The sequence below is a fragment of the Gracilinanus agilis genome, chromosome 2, assembly GCF_016433145.1.
Source record: "Gracilinanus agilis isolate LMUSP501 chromosome 2, AgileGrace, whole genome shotgun sequence".
Lineage (NCBI taxonomy): Eukaryota > Metazoa > Chordata > Mammalia > Didelphimorphia > Didelphidae > Gracilinanus > Gracilinanus agilis.
In genome coordinates this window covers 712,818,279-712,834,341 of record NC_058131.1, presented here as the reverse complement: position 1 = coordinate 712,834,341, position 16,063 = coordinate 712,818,279, and the positions used below count along the sequence as shown (strand labels likewise).

The following is a 16,063-nucleotide window of genomic DNA, read 5'->3' as shown; positions in this document are numbered from 1 at the left end:
TAATGAATCAATTAATGGTTATTAATCATCATATTTGTGGGGAAAAACATTCTAGGCTAGAATGAAGCTCAAGAGCACAAGAATCCAAATATATTGCACTGGTCATACTTCTCTGCTTAAAATTTTTAGTGGCTACTTTTATTAAGCAGAAGTAAACATAATCTATTAGATCTGGTATTTCAGTCCTTGAAGAAGCTGATTAAACTGCCTTTTGTAGGTGTTTCATACTGCTCCTCTCATACACTCTACAGTGAAGACAAATCAGCCTTCTCTTGTTTCTCATACTTTCCATTGACTCTTTCACTTCCATGCCTTTCCATAAACTGAACCTTGACAGGAATACAGTCTTTCCTCAACCCCACAATTTAGAATCACATTTATTTTAAAGTTTCACCTCAAGAAGGACCTTCTTGCAAAACCTTCCTTATGGTTGATTAACTCTAATTTATGAAATTTCTATTGTGTTTGTGCATAGCCATGCTTTCTTCCCCATTAGAATGAATTTGTTGAGAGCAAACAAAAGTAAAATAAAGGGGAACTACCACTTCCCTATTTTTTTAATCTATGGTCTATGTCTATACTCAGTACATCTCATGACGAAATTAGGTTTCTCTTGATAATACACTTCATAGCTGGTTTATAATAACCTAAGAAGCCACTTAAATATCCACATCTTTTTTCTTTGAATATTAACTACTTCTTAATCTTATGTGTTCCATTTGTAGCTATAAAGTTTATTTTGTTCATGAAAGTACAAGCCTTTATATTTATTCCTTTTGAATTTCACCTTATAAGAGTCAGCTTCAGTCTAGTCAAATAATTTTTTGGGATCCTACTTTAACATCCAGTGTGTTGGAGATTTCTCCAAGTTTTCCATTCTATTTATATGAATATTCTATATGTTTCATCATCCAAGTAATTGATAAAAATGTTTGAAAGCACAGGTAATGGGGCAGCTAGGTTATTCAATGGGTAAAAAGCCAGGACTTGAGACAAGAGGTCCTAGGTTCAGATCTGACTTCAGATACTTCCTAACTGAGGGGCCTGCTCAAGGCACTTAACCCTCTTTGACTCAGTTTCTCATCTGTAAAATGAACTGGATAAAGAAATGGAAAAACACTTCAGTATGTTTACCAAGAAAATGCCAGATGGAGTCATGAAGAGTTGGGGATGCCTGAAATGATTGAACAACAACATAACTTAAAAGTTTAGAGAAAGAAAAAAAAATGAGAGTGAAGGGTAGCAGATAACCAGGAAAGAATAGTCACAAGGACCCTGGAGGAATATAAATATCTGAGAATGTCACATTCTACAGAAAGTTTGAAGAAAATTCCTGCCATGTCTTTTATTCTTAAATACAGATATTTAGATCTCCAAAGATCCTCATTTAATTTGCATCCTGTGGTTTACTGAATGAATTTGGAGTTGTTTTTCATTTCATTCAATTTATCAAACATTCATTAAGCATTTCTGATATTCCAGTCACTGTCCTAGGTACTGGGACATGAAATGAAGTAAAACAATGCCTAATTTCAAAGAGTTTGCATTGTAATATAGGGATTTAATATGTGCACAAATAAGTTGTTGTTAATCTATTTTTTCAGGTGTCTGTCACTCCATGATTCCATTTGAGGTTTTCTTGGCAAATGTTTTGGAGTCTTTTTTTGCATTTCCTTCTCCAGATCATTTTACAGGTAAGGAAACTAAGTCAAAGAGGTTTAAGTAACTTGCCTAGGGTCATGTAGCTAGTTTGTGTTTGAAACTATTATCTTAACTTGTTAAATGAATCTTTCTGACATCAGGACCTGATCTCTGTCCACTGTACCACCTAGAAGCCCCAACTGCACAGATAAGTAAATACAAAATATGTTGTTTGGTTTTGTCAAGATGCGCAATTTCACCTGTGAAGGGTATGGCTACATAAAGAAATGCCCTCTACTAATTTGGACCAGCACTTACAATCCACCTCATACTCTTAGTTTCCCTAGTGGGAAATGGAATGAATATATATATATATGTATGTATGTATGTATGTATGTCAGATTTCCCTGAACACTTCTCAGTCTCACAGTTGTAGAGTTTTTTCTTCTCTATTTTAGGGACAGTGACTGGTGTCTCATTTAGAATTCTATTTGATTCTGATATCAGTTACATTGTGAATTGCCACCATAGCAACTATCCTTAGAGTTAAATCAGATAAACACATGGAAGAGAAAAATCAATAGGTTTCTTTATATATTCTCAAGTTTCCTGATGAAATAAAATTCATGTGAGTATACCTATTGCAAATAGTTGCTATCAGATAGATGACAGTAACACATCCATTCTTGACAATTATTTGGAAATACAAAAGAAAGTCAGTAGAATGAGATTGATTAACTTTCTCATGCAGGCTTCAGTGGTCTACTGATATCAGTAGCATGCTGACTGTGTCAAACTCTATACACCCAGGCCATGGACTCCACAGGGTATCCCCGGTTGAGCCATGGAACTTGCTAGTCAAGAACACTCACTTTCTAGAAGTTCAAATTGCCTGCTTTTTCAGACAAAGGGATTTTAGAGCTACAAGAGGAAATTTTTAACCACATAGATATGTCTGTGGATACAAGACCTCTGAAATCTGGGATAATCTGTGCCATAAATGTAACTGGATATCATATTATATTGAAGTGGTTTTTGATGAGAGATCTTTATCATTCTCAGCATCAGGGATAAAGGCAATATGAAATGATTATACTTTTTTTAGGTCAATTACATGGCCTAACTCAAGATAGCCAGCAGAGTTATCAGGTGCTGATGTAGTTTGTATAAGAAAAGGAAGCCACAAAATTATTTAAAAGCTATGAAATGGGGGTAGCTGGGTGGCTCAGTGGATTGAGAGCGAGGCCTAGAGACGGGAGGTGCTAGGTTCAAATCTGGCCTCAGACACTTCCTAGTTGTGTGACCCTGGGCAAGTCACTTGACCCCCATTGCCTTGCTCTTACCACTTTACTGCCTTGGAGCCAATAAACAGTACTGACTCCAAGATGGAAGGTAAGGGTTTAAAAAAAAAGCTTTGAAATAGTTAGAATGTATCTCATAGCTCACATAATTTTCTCAGCCTATGCTGTAAGTCTCCACTCCCCTTATGAAATCAAGAAGTCTACATATATGTATTTAGATTTATCTCTCTGTCTCTTTTTCTCTGTCCCTGTCTTTTTGTCTCTATCTCTGTCTCTCTCTTTGTTTTATTCTTCTCTTAGAAAACAAGAATCTCACTGCTTTTTCTTACTATATGCAAGAATAATTTAGTCTGAAATTTGATTGATCCTCCCACCTTCATATAGCTATCAATATTTGTATTGGTGTGGAGATGATGGGAAAAGGACAAGAAGAATCTGTGGGAGACACAGGACACAGATCAGTTTCCATTCACTTGGAAAGTCTAAAGACTTTTCATATTTCCAGGAACTACTGTCCATCAGCTATTCAGACCAGTAAAATAAACCTCTTCTATAAGTCATGTCTTTTGATAAATCTTGCTGGATTTACACTTAAAACAGTGTTTTGCTTTCATATAAATGTTCATTTAAAAGGAATTAACAGCTAGCTCTGAGAACATAAAAAGGAATAGGAGAACCTGATCTCCGTTCTAACAGTTGGAATTATTCTCCTTAGCAAAATAAAGCAAACAAAATATCATCCACACAACACCCATTGAAAATAAAGCCATAGGAGTTCTGAGATTTATTTAACAAAAAATGGGGTTATATGTGAAGTGCATTGTGTTTTTCTTGTTTTATTAAAGACACTGCAACTCATGAAGATTTGGAGCTTGTCATTTACACACATGAAAGTGCTCCCACTCTGATAAAATGTTGGATCTGAGAATGAGAAATTTCGGATACATAACAAAGCTTAATAGATGTTAATCAGACGTGCCCATGTTATCGACAAGGTACCTTTAAAATACAATGCAAAAATAATGCAGGAAGGCATTGATAAGAAAGTAATAAAGAGAGTGAAAGAAAGAAGGAAAGGAAAGATGGAAGGAAGAAACAAGCAAAGAAGGAAAGAAAACATCTTTGAAAATCAGTTCTGTATATCAAAATTAAAGATTAAATGAGACCATCTGAGATTTGGTACTGGAAAAGACATTGATAAATAAATAATAAATAAAATCCATTTCTATCTAAGTTCTTTTAGCTCTCTATCTCTATATACATATGTAGTCACACATATGTATACATACTCACAGACATGTGTATATACATATATATCTGTGTAGAAACTTGTACCAAAGGAGGCTAATTAACCCTCCCAACAGCACACAGATGGCAGATAGAAGAGCCTGAATTTGAAGACAAGTCCTCTGAATATAGACTTAATACATTTTTCCAATACAATATCCTGATTCTAAATTGTTCAGCTGATTTAATCACAAATTATAAATATTTTAGAAAAGGTACTTATTGGTTGTTTTCTATTCATTTAAGAATTCTTTGCTCTGGCATCATAAAGCATGAGTACTAGTCCTGATTCTTTTGCTTACAAATATGAGTTGCCCTCCCTATATGTTTATCTTGTGGGTAAAATGAGAAGGTTGGAGTAGATAATGGGCAAAGTTCCCTTCCACTCTAGATTTCTATGCCTATTAATAAAGAGTGACAATTTATTGGAAAAAAATAAATTCTGGTAGGGGAGACCTTTTATGTGATACTCTTTATGCAAATAAAATATTAATCACAACACAATAGAATGCTTCATTATTTTTGCAAAGAAATTTATCTTTGGAAAAGTATTGTAAGGTCACTTCTAACCTTTAAATAAAGGAGGAAATGAAGGTACTTGTCCCTTTTTTGTCATTTTCCTACTGGAGCACAATTACCTTATTCTCTTGGTCATCGATAGATGATTATTTTTAGGAACTTGTTATTGAACATAATAGGTAAAGAAAGGGCCATCAGTCTACAGTAGTCAATATGCAGAAAACAAATAATCACTCTAATGATATGAAGTAATACCACCTGTGCACTTGATTCTTCCTCTTCACTGTCATGATGCAGATTAGCAAAGGTAATTCCTCAAAAATACTTTAATTTTGTCCTACCATCCCCAATAATGAATATTTTGTATTCACCTTGCCCTTTGTGTCTAAATTCCTTGAAAAGGTCTCATATAGTTGATTTCTCCACTTTTTCTCCAGTCACTTGCTACTTAACCCATTACAATCTGGCTTCTGATCTCATAATTCTCTCAAAACTACTGCCTACAAAATGATTCAAAATCTCTTAATTGCCATATCTAATGGCTTGTTTTCAATCCTAATTCCTTTTAAACTATTCATCTAGGATTCTGTAACAACATTCTCTCCTTGTTCTCTTCCTGTTTCTGTCAGCTCCTTCTCTCTTCCAATTGTCATTATTTGAGAGATTTCTATACTGTACTCCAGTGGTCCCCAAACTTTTTTGGCCTCCTGCCCACTTTCCAGAAAAAAATACTACTTAGCCCCCTGGAAATTAAATTTTTTTAACCCTTATACTTTGGTGTATTGTCTCATAGATGGAAGATTGGTAAGGGTGGGCAATGGGGGTCAAGTGACTTGCCCAGGGTCACACAGCTGGGAAGTGGCTGAGACTGGGTTTGAACCTAGGACCTCCTGTCTCTAGGCCTGACTCTCACTCCACTGAGCTACCCAGCTGCCCCTGGAAATTAAATTTAAAAAAATTTTAAAAGCAATTAATAGGAAAGATAAATGCACCTGTGGCCATCACTGCTCCCGTGCATCACTACAGCACCCAACAGGCGGTGGTAGTAGCACCTACTTTGGGAATCACTGCTGTACCCTCTTCTCCTCCAACTATACTACTTAATTTGATGGTGTCATCAACTCCAGAGGATTTTATTTACATCTCAATAATAATGATTTTCAAATCTACCTTTCCAGGCTTAACCTCTTCTGATTTACAGTCTTGTATCTCTAATTGTTTTTCAGTCATTTCAAACTGAATAGCGAGTAGATATTTTAAACTTAACCTCTCCACAATTAAACTCATTATCTTAGACTCTAAAACATGACCACTCCAAAATTCCCTGTTACCATTGAGGAAATCATCCTTCTGGGCTTTCAGGGTTACAACCTAGGTATCATCATCAATGGAAGTTGCCATACTATATTTCACCTGTGACCTTCTCTAAAAGTAAAAGAAAAAAAACCTGATGAAATGATTTGAGAATAGAGTTATTCTGGTTGATGAAATTTTTTGGATTAAATGATGACTGAAAAGCCCTTTCCTTTGAAGTCCTGTTGTGAGGGGGAAATCTGTAATGTGTATTAGTACACTTTCTTGCCCTATTAAGTAGAGTAAATACTGGAGATAATGGAATATTTCTTGGTTGAAGGCTTTGCAAGGCCCTAGGGTCATCAGTGATATGTTCTTTTGTAGGGATGTCAGGGAGTCTGAAATAAATGCAGAAAAATAGCTGCAGAAATAACTTCTGGGAAATTTTCAGTATGAATCAGGAGACCTTTCTCCCATTTTAACCTTGACCTACAATATGACATTGGCAAATACTTGCTATCCTTCCAATTTTTTTTATTTTTTCAGTAACTTACAAGTGATATTGCTTTCTTAAACCATATTACATGTAGAAATCACCTAACACATTGATTGACTTGAATTCCAAAGAAAAGGAAGGCAAATTTATTGATATAATGGGAAAGTAGGCATTAGAGCAGGAGTGTGACATAGTGGATATGATATTGGCTTCTAGTTCAGATACATCTAAATTTAAGCCTGATGACTCTGTCAGGCATTATAGTAAGTGCTTTAAAATGCATATTTGGTTTGATATTTGTAATAACACCGGAACATAGAGCTATTATTATTCTCTTTTTAGAGTTGAAAAATTTAGGTAAACATAAGTTAAGTGATGTTCCCATAGTCAGAGGACTAATAAGTGTCTGAGATTGGATTTGAATTTAGATCTTCCTGACTTTGAGGCTGTGACTAAGTACTATGCTATTCTGCTCCATAAAATATATACATATGGTGTATATGTGACTCAGGGTATATCATTTAGAATATCAGTGCCTCCAGCAACTCTCTAGTACCCTTGATTTCATGAAAAGTGTTTACCTGCTTAGTAGAAGTAGTTTCAGCAACACAAAATCCATAAACTAGATAAATCATTGGAACTAGTCCTTCTACCTTTGCGAAATGTGAAAATGAACACATAGCACTACAATTTTTCTATATGTTTTAAAAATTAAGAATTCTCATGAGAATAGTGTTGTGTTTTTTTCTGGTTAACTATGTTTACCTTCCTTGGACTCTAATGAATAGAAAACACAATTAAAAAGTAAAGGGTATTTGACTTCTGTTTTAATTTTAATTTTATTTAGAATAATTTTCCATGGTTACATAATTTTTTACTTCCTCCTCATCTTTCCTATCCCCTCCTGAAGCTGACAAGAAGTTCCACTGGGTTATACGTGTATCATTGTTCAAAATCTATTCTCATGTTATTATATTAGCAGTATAGTGATCTTTCAATGTCAAAACCTTAATCATATCTCTATTGAACTATATGATCAATCATATGATTTTCTTCTGCATTTCTGTTCCCACAGTTCTTTCTCTGCATATAGATAGCATTCTTTCTTATAGATCCCTCAGAATTGTCCTGTAGAAAAGTCTATTACATTTGATTGTACCACACTGTATCAGTCTCTGTGTACAATGTTTTCCTGGTTCTGCTCCTTTCACTCTGTATAAGTTCTTGGAGATCTTTCCAGTTCACATGGAATTGCTCCAGTTCATTATTCCTTTCAGCATAATAATATTTCATCTCCATCATATAATACAATTTATTCAGCCATTACCAAATCAAGGGACACCCCCTCATTTTCCATTCTTTTGCCACCACAAATAGTATGGCTATGAATATTTCTGTACAAGTTTTTTTTTTCCCTTATTATCTCTTTGGGGTGAGAAAGAGAAATTTTGCAGAGATGAAAATGGAATGTTGGAATGTGATGACTGACAGCCAAGGCAGTTGGAAGGGGAAAGCAAGGACTTCTGGGAAGAACTATCTTAGAGGGAGTTCAGTTCTGAGCCCTGAACTGAACATAGCTCATATTCCTTTGGGAGGACTGAACCTCAGGTTTCCCTGTGGATTTCCCTACCATATTCATGCTTTCAACTTGATGGTTTGAACCTGAATATCTGTGACAACAAACCTTCATAGACTGGCAGAATTCATTAGCTATCCAAGAGAATTTATCCTGGAGGGCAGACTGTGCCAGTCCTGAGGAAGAAAATTTTCTCTCAGTGCTAGCTATATCTAAAGACTTTTGTGATATTTCATTAACAGCTTAGGTCATCAATGACACAAGAAGAAATCAGTGGAAATGTGCGTTGGCTACTGGGGGGTGGGGAGTTGTAGGGAGAGAAAGCAAGAACATCAATCATGTAACCATGGAAAACATTTTCCTAAAAAAAATAACTTAGGCTAACAGCATAGTCAGGTAAAAGAGGGGAAGATTTCAAGCCGACCCTTTTGGCTTTTGACAAAGCCAAAGGGGACCCTTGAACAGTCTCTTTGCTGGAGCTTAGGGAACTCCTGTTTCCCTCTTTCCCAATCCTTTCCTGATTACTAGTTTAATAAATCACTTCTGAGTTTATATACCAATGCAGTCCAATATAATCTTGTGAGATATAAGGGGAGGTTAGAGGGTGAAGGGATCAATTGGGGAATCAGCTCTAACAGACTTCTGTAAAGTCAAACTCAAAATTGTCCACCATTGCTGCTTTTCAGACAGGATCTGTATCAGAAAAGATATCTAAGGGTGCCAGGCATTTTGTTAAGTCCTGGAAAACCACTAATAGTTTACTCCAGGAGGTGTTTCTTATCTGAATACAGAATCCTGTTCATCCCTATTCTCAGTTTTCATCTCAGGGACCAACCCCTTATAGCCCTCTAGTTAGAAGATGGAGGGAGGTAACCCATCTAGCTTGTTTGCATACTCTGACTAGCCAGTTATTAACATCGTTATATATTAACTATTTCCCTTTTAACAGGGGTAAAAACCCAAAAGTGGTATGTCTGGGTCAAAGGGTAGGCATTCTTTTAAAGCCCTATGGGCATAGTTTCAAATTGCCTTCCAGAATTATTGGAACAATTCACACCTCCACCAGCAGTATTTTAGTGTCCTGATTTTCCCACAACTTCTATGCCAATACTAAAGGACTTGAAACTTAATGTGAGGTTTGGGGTTGCAACTGTTCTGACATATGTTAGAGGCCAGACTTCCCTGAGCTTCAGCCTAGTCAAGTACTAAAGGTTGGCCATCATCCTGGCTCACGTTATCCCTGAGAAGTGCAAGGAAATCATACCAGGGAAAGACATTTCCCTTTTCACACAAAAATTTGGTCCCTTTCTTTCTTTCATAAGTGTGGCAACTTTCTGTAGTCATGGCTACTGAATGGGTAATTACACAATTGCTTAAATCACCTTAATTGGGCCTTAATTCAAGGACCTATTATAAGTTTATTTTTCCTTACAATTTTTCCACATAAGACTTTGGCATTTAACATTTCACTCGTGAGTTATTTTTTCTCTTTTATTTGGATTTTTTATTTCTTTTATTTCTTTTGCCAATTGACTCATACAACCCCATAACTCAGCCATGTATCCTTAGCTCTTCTGGGTATTGACCTTAACCCTCTTCAGGGAGAGATGTGTTATTAATTCTCCTCAGGGGGGTAAGTATGTTTTATAATGAGAATGTATATATTATAATCGATAATGTAAAGTTTAAATTCTTTTGAGATTCATTTCAGGATAAGAAATTTGCCATTTCCCTAGAATCCAGACAAAAAACCTGTTTGGAGAAGGCACCATGAAGATACCTGGAGAACCTACACTGCATCAAGAACATCCAAAATGGACTTTGGGGTACAGTTGATTGAAATATGGGGAGTTGAATGAATTTGTTTTGAATGTACACCCTTATGCCAAAGGGGACTGCCCCCTAATTGACTTTTTGTCAATGTGCCTAACAATCATTGGATCATTGGTTTTTTCCTCTTTTCTTTTTATCCCCAAATTTCTGTAATTTAAAAGTTAGTTATGTTTACAAGAGCCTTTGGGGAGACCAGTCTCTTTCTGCTCTTGAGGGGTGAATGTGTAGTTGAAATTTTGAGGTCCCTGATCTAAACTTCCTGTGGAAGTTTAGGGATCTTTCAAACTACATTGCCCATGATTCCTCTCTTACTTAATCAAGTGAACAGGAAGCATAATAACATAGAAGGATAAATAGTGAGTGACTGGATTGACACTTCTCTCTTTGGTGATTTGGAGCAGTCAGGATGGGGAAAGGAAGTAACAGGGTGCATCTTTTAAATTGACTCTTAAAATGGCACGTGGCTTCATTTTTCTAATGGCTACCAATAAATCTTTTAATACCGTAATATTTTTAAATCTATCCTTTTATATCCATTTTATTTCTTACACCCTTACTAATACCCCCTAAAAGCAATCAATAATAAATCCACATAATCAATCCTAAGAAATATAAAAATCAGACAGGAAGTGACAAATATCATAAACAAACAGGCAACTAGGGAGGTAGGTTTTTAGCTTCCCTCTTCCCAGTTCCACAGCAATTCATAAGAAGAATTGAGTAAACAGCTTAGAATCAACAATACAACTGGAGAGGGCAAGATAAGCATCTTCATCCTCTTTGATGATCCTGTTGCCTACATCCAAGAAGACCACCCTGGATTCCTCATTCACAAATGAAGGTTCCTAGAAGCCTCTGTTCCTGCATCTGAAGCTTCAATGGTGATGGCAACAGTGAATGAGGATTGAAGAAGACAAACTGAGGGGGTGAGGGGTGGGGATGGTGTTCGGCTTGAGTCCTATGCTTTCGGAGCTTTTTCCTTGCTCTGCCCAGGAGTCTCTTATTTGATCTTTCCCATGCTGATTGTGGCTGGCCAACCATCTGTTATGGACTGTGCTTGCCTTTGAAGCCAGTTGTAATGATGCTGGGTTGGCAAGACTGGGGCCAAATGGTCTGGAGATCTGGTCACCAAAGACTTTCAACATGGCAGGAGATGGAGTAGTTAGGAAAATCTGTTTCTTTCTCCCTGTCTTTCTCTTTACCAATAAATAATTATAAATTTAATATAAAGTCTCCAAGATTAATTTTTAATTAAAACACTCCCAAGGAGATTTTGGAAAGAGGAAAATAACCCATATTGTTCTAAATATTATAACAGCTCTCTTTGTGGTGATAAAGAATTGGAAACTGAGAGGATCCCCATCAATTGGGGAATTACTAAACAAATTTTGGTATATGACAGTGATGGAATGTTACTGAATGATAAGAAATGATGAAAAAAATGCTTTTTACAAACCTGGAAAGAACTGTATGAGATAATGAACATTGAAATGAATAGAACCAGGAGAACATTATGCATGGCCACAGAACTAGTAGTAGAAAAATAAACTGAGAATGAAACCTCCAGAAAGAGAACAAAAATATAAAATATGAAAGACAATTTATGTAAATATGTTTGCCTCCATGCAATATCCTATGTGATGTAAGGAGGGTAGGGAGGATTTTGGATTAGGGATGGGATCTATTATGTAGATAGGAAGAAAAGTAAGTTAAATAGATAGGAGATGTGCTATTTCATTTGTATAACTTCTTTTTTCTTTATATATGGAAATGATTATTTGGATTTGTAAACATTTGGAATAATAATTTACAAAATTAAAATAAAATTTCATCTTATTCTGGTCTCCATGACTTGAGTTCAACTCTGACCTGAGACATATAGTAGTTGTGCGGCCCTTGGAAAGTCATTTAACTCTGCCTCATTTTCTCTATCTATAAAAAGATCTGGAGAAAGAAATGGCAAATCACTTCAGTATCTTTGCCAAGAAATCCTGAGATGGGCCCATAAGTCAGATAGAACTGAAATGACCAAACAGGTTCCCCTGACCACTGCTTCCTTCTAGTCATCATTATTAGTTTAAAAGTCACCAGTATAAAGAGAGAGTAGTAAGAAATACGATTGGAAAAGGGAATCTAGAAGTCATATACAAACCATCCCAAAGATGAAAGGAGCATAATTTACAAACTGTATCATATATTAACCAACTTTCATATTCTGCTATTATGTTCTGACTTATGGGAAACCATGAAAGTGTTGCTTGTCAAAGTTTTAGTCTTCAAATATGTAAATTCCAGACAAAATCCAGACTTCAAGGATCCCAGCAGAATATCAAAAAAGTGCTGATAAATTTGAGGTATAACTTTGAAGTCTCCTTAATAACTTTGAGGTGATTTGGATATGTTAAAGAACTATCCCCAAGGTGGCATGGATGAGAGTTAGTCTGTTTCCTCAAAAAACCTCTATAAAATTAGACCACAAGCTACAGTCACCCAAGCCAACTTCCATCTCCACTGAGACCATGCTCTCAATTCTACTTCATGATTATGTGAATGAAAGTCTTTGCCTCTCCCCAACTCTATCTGTCTTCTTCACATGGCTTATCTCACTACTCTGTTCCTTGTTTCTACCTTGCCATTAGTCTCTGTACCTCTTTTACCACATCTCCAATTGCCCCTACACTCTGTGTTTAATGAAAGTGTGATTGCCACTCCTTTATCCACTGAGGTCTTTCCCAGATAATACCCAAAGAATTGGGTTTGCCTGTCCCATATTTCATAATTTCATGAATTAATTATCAATTCAGCTTTCCACTATGCAATTTTATTCTCTCAATCATGGCTTCTGAATTCAAATTGAATATGCTAATATGTTCTGCTGCATCTAAAAATCTATACTTGAATCCAGTGAACAGAACATTAGAGTGGGGGTGTCAACATATCTAGGTTATTGGCTTGTGCACTTATTACATTTGTGACCTTGAGCAAGACAAACATTAGACCTCAGTTTACTACTCTTTAAATGGGTAGTGTGAGGAAAATTACACTCACCGCTTTTGATGTCACAAATGTGACGACATCTCCAGGAGTCAGTCTGGGCATCCCCAGTACCTGCAGATATGTCAATGTGCAAGCTAATATGGAGGAAAGAGCCAGAAGAGCATATGAGTCCTGAACCAGGAAGCACAAGGCCTCTTTCACTTTGGTGTTGGTGCTGGCTGTGGCTGTTGCAGGACATCAACAAAATGGAAAAGGTAGATCAAGGTTAACTTTCTTTCAGATCAACCTACCTCTACTTGCTCATCTTTCTCACCTTAGCCTTTATAATAAATGGATCATTAAATTTACCATCAGACTCCCCAATTTTAATCTTTACAGTAGGAGAGGTATTATTAATCTGGAATGTCTTTAAAGGACCTGGCAATGTTAAATGTGTGATCCTCTGATTATAAATATTCAGAAGATAGAAGTAAAATGGAGCCTGTACCATGGATCCCTGGGAAGAATTTACAACTCTTGTTCCTATAAGTGCCAGAGGTCAGTATAAGACCCAGAATCGGAGAACAGAGGGCTTTAATAAGCTGTAGAATATTTTACCATCACTGACTATGTATGTTTTTTTGTCTCTTTTCCTATATCCAGAGCATAAATCTGTGACTGGCCAATATTAGAGTACTAATAATTCTTGTTGACTCATTGAACATGGGAAAGTCATATAAACTCTATTCATCTCAATTTCCCCACTGTACAATAGGAAGTGATAATAATAGCACCTAACCTCCCAGGACTGTGACAAGGTTCTAAAGCAGTGATGGGCAAACTATGGCCTGGGGGCTAGATGAGGCCCCCTGAAATGTTCTGTCCTGCCACACGACATTATTCCTAATCTGACCAATACAATGAGAAGGATACAATACAATGAAACTTAGAAAGAGTTGCCTTAGAAACAGACTGACAGAGGAGCATTTCCTTTCCTTTGGCTCCCTCTTTAAAAAGTTTGCCCATCACTGCTCTAAAGAGATAATGTGCAGTTCTTTGGGAACTTTAAAGTGAGATAAATTCTAGTCATTACTATTACTACTACTACTACTACTGCTGCTGCTGCTGCTGCTGCTGCTACTACTATTAGTATTACTATTTATAGATGAGGAATATAATGATCAAAAATCTTGTTATTCCACATAACAACAAATGACTGAGATAGGTTTCAAGTCTAGATGTTATAAATAGAATGGAGTCAGTAAATTTATTAATACAGTGGATCTTATGAGTCTAGATTTAAAATTAGAAGATAAATTATATTTTTATAAGAATGATGTCATTTTATTTTTCTTAATTATGTCCAAAAAATTAATATGATTCTTGTTTTTAAAACCCTTACCTTCAGTCTTAGAATCAATACTTTCTTTTGGTTCCAATGAAGAAGACCAGTAAGGTCCAAGTAATGAGAGTTAAGTGACTTGTCCAGGTTCACACAGCTAGGAAGTGTCTGAGATCAAAGATAAACTGTCTTTAGACCTGGATCTCATTCCACTAAGTCACTTAGCTTCCCCCTTAACATACTTTTAAAGTGATTTTTCATTTCCAAATTTTCTTTGTCCCTCCACTTGAGAAGGCAAGTACTTCATTATTGATTATACATGTGGATTAATGCAAAAATATTTCAATTTTAGCCATGTTTCTTTTTTTTAAACCCTTAACTTCTGTGTATTAGCTAATAGGTGGAAGAGTGGTAAGGGTGGGCAATGGAGGTCAAGTGACTTGCCCAGGGTCACATAGCTGGGAAGTGTCTGAGGCCGGATTTGAACATAGGACCTCCTCTCTCTAGGTTGACTCTCAATCCACTGAGCTACCCAGCTGCCCCTAGACATGTTTCAGAAAAGAACAAAGAACAAAAAATAGAGAGAAAAATATGCTTTATTCTGTTTGATCTAATTTCAGATTCTTTCTCTGGAGGTGGATAGCATTTTTCTTCATTAATCCTTTGTCATTCTCTTGGATCATTAAATTGCTGAGAATACCTTAGTGATTCACAGTTGATCTTCATACAACATCACTGTTATGGTATATAGTGGTTCTCAGTTCATATTTACTTTGCATCAATTCTGAAGTCTTCCCAGGTTTTTCTGAAAACTACTTGCTCAATGTTTCTAATAGCACAGTAGTATTCCATAGTAATCATATAAGACAGCTTATGCAGCTGTTTCTGAACTGAAGGACATCCCTTCAAATTTTAATTCTTTTCCACAAAAAAAAGAGCTGTGATAAATATTTCTTGTATATTTTTAGGACCTTTTCCTTTAACCTCTTTGAGATGTTGCTTTTTCCTTTGTTTCAAGAAAACACCAATGATTTCACACAGTGATGTCTCGAATGACCATGAGTTATCTTCACCCTGATTTATCCCATCTGCCAGGACAGTTTTTCCAGGGTATGGCTGCTACACAATGCTACAGCTTCTTAAAACCAGATGGGAGATTTGGATGAAAGATGGAACCCAAACATGGATGAACAGTCCTGAAAAAAGCCTTCATACCAGAAGTATTAATCCTCCTTGAACACCTCAAATGACCCATAAACTCTTTGGGATGCAAAATGAGCGTCAGTATTGCTGGGTCAAAGAATTTGCACAATTTTAGATTCCTTTGGGTAAAATTCAAAATTGTTCTCTAAAATAGTTGAATCAGTTCATTACTCTATGCACTGTGCATGGTGTATTAATGTCTCAATATTTCCATATCCTCTCAAATTTTTATTTTTTTCTGTCATATTAGTCAATTTGGTAGGTGTGAAGTGGTACCTCATAATTGTTTTAATTTACATTTCTCTAGTCAGTAGTGATTTAGAGTATTTTTGATATAATATTTACTTTTGATTTATTTTGAAAGCTACCTACTCATTATTTTTGATCATTTATAAAATGGAAATTGACTTTCTCATGCATTTGGCCCATTTTTCTCTATATTTGAGAAATGACACCTTTATCAAAGAAATTTGTAACAATTACTCCCAGTTTCCTTTTTTCCTTCCAATACTGGCTGCATTGATTTTGTTTGTCAATTTTTAAAATATATTCAAAATTATTTATTTTACGTCCCATAATGCTCTCTCTTCCTTTTT

General features: G+C 35.9%; 1 pseudogene; it reads right to left on the bottom strand.

The window, feature by feature from the left end:
- The window catches only part of LOC123234428, a 163,265-nt pseudogene extending 150,084 nt beyond the window's left edge, over positions 1-13,181 (bottom strand).
- Positions 13,182-16,063: the final 2,882 nt, after the last annotated feature.